The sequence below is a fragment of the Protomyctophum parallelum genome (assembly GCF_964188405.1).
Source record: "Protomyctophum parallelum genome assembly, chromosome: 23".
NCBI lineage: Eukaryota > Metazoa > Chordata > Actinopteri > Myctophiformes > Myctophidae > Protomyctophum > Protomyctophum parallelum.
The window spans coordinates 33,661,591-33,663,225 of record NC_139715.1 but is presented as its reverse complement, the minus strand read 5'-3'; the positions used below and the strand labels follow the sequence as shown (position 1 = coordinate 33,663,225).

The 1,635-nt window shown below is 48.7% G+C and overlaps 1 protein-coding gene across 1 annotated transcript in view; it reads right to left on the bottom strand.

Annotated features, from left to right (window-relative positions):
• Positions 1-1,376: 1,376 nt before the first annotated feature.
• Positions 1,377-1,635, bottom strand: part of LOC310853823 (solute carrier family 22 member 13) — a gene marked incomplete at its 5' end in the record, with an annotated part of 22,245 nt that continues 21,986 nt past the window's right edge. The window contains one exon of the mRNA XM_083758297.1: positions 1,377-1,635. This exon is cut by the window's right edge and continues 579 nt beyond it.

The window sequence follows — 1,635 nt, the reverse complement described above, 5'->3', positions numbered from 1 at the left end:
CACACTGACACTGCTGCCGTTTGTCCACCAGGAGGCGCCCAAGGAGAGCGTCTGGCTGTCTGCTGTCAGTGAAGACAGTTGACTCTAATGTAATACAATCAGGTGCTGATGAAGGCTTATTGTGTAGTGGTCCGGGGACCACCAGTGGTCCTCGCGGGGGTTCCAGGTGGTCCGGGGACCACCAGTGGTCCTCGAGGGGGTTCCAGGTGGTCCGGGGACCACCAGTGGTCCTCGAGGGGGTTCCAGGTGGTCCGGGGACCACCAGTGGTCCTCGAGGGGGGGTTCCAGGTGGTCTGGGGACCACCAGTGGTCCCTGAGGGGGTTCCAGGTGGTCCGGGGACCACCAGTGGTCCCCGAGGGGGTTCCAGGTGGTCCGGGGACCACCAGTGGTCCCCGAGGGGGTTCCAGGTGGTCCGGGGACCACCAGTGGTCCCCGAGGGGGTTCCAGGTGGTCCGGGGACCACCAGTGGTCCTCGAGGGGGTTCCAGGTGGTCCCCAGCTATTAAAAAATAATATGGAAAGTTGGAAATCAAATGGACCCCTTTTGAGTGTAAGTTGATTTGATTTCATTGTACACTCTCAAGAGTATCATTTTAGTTAAACATCTGCATTAATTAATTGTCGTTTTGTCATGTTATATAAATATGGAAGCAGGGAATCATAGCTTCAAATGGACATATTGGAGATCTGAGATCCACCACCACACAGATACGTAATGTCACTATACAGTATAGTGTTGATTGGATTTATTTACTTAATCAAACAAACCAAATAATATAAAACACTGATCAGGTGCAAAGGAGCAACTTGGACACTCAGGCATGAGTTCCAGTCCGTTGCTCTCCCCTTGTCCCCCATATATGGGGACTAGGTTGGTCTCCCCTTGTCCCCCATATATGGGGACTAGGTTGGTCTCCCCTTGTCCCCCATATATGGGGACTAGGTTGGTCTCCCCTTGTCCCCCATATATGGGGACTAGGTTGGTCTCCCCTTGTCCCCCATATATGGGGACTAGGTTGGCGGAGGGTGTGTAGAGCCCAGGATCACATTAGATGATTGACACAGGGGTGAAAAATGGGTTACAAAATCGTGGGATAAAATATATATATATTTATATTTATATTTATATTTATATAGCACCTTTATCCAAGGCGCTTTACATAGATTGTGCATTACATGTGCATTACATTCACCCATTCACACACACATTCACACACCTTTACATAGATTGTGCATTACATTCACCCATTCACACACACATTCACACACCTTTACATAGATTGTGCATTACATTCACCCATTCACACACACATTCACACACCTTTACATAGATTGTGCATTACATTCACCCATTCACACACACATTCACACACCTTTACATAGATTGTGCATTACATTCACCCATTCACACACACATTCACACACCAATGGTGGAGGAAGCCACAGGCAGGCAGACAGGCAGGCAGACAGGCCTGCCTGTCTGTCTGTCAGCGTGCGGACGCTTCTGAAACATCAAAAAGTGTGCAGACAGCCAGGCAGACATTCCTTATAAATGAAAAACATTCCATGATCTTAAGTTTGATCCAGAAGAAGAGGAGGACACATTTCCTCTGTTCCACAACTCAGATTAGATAG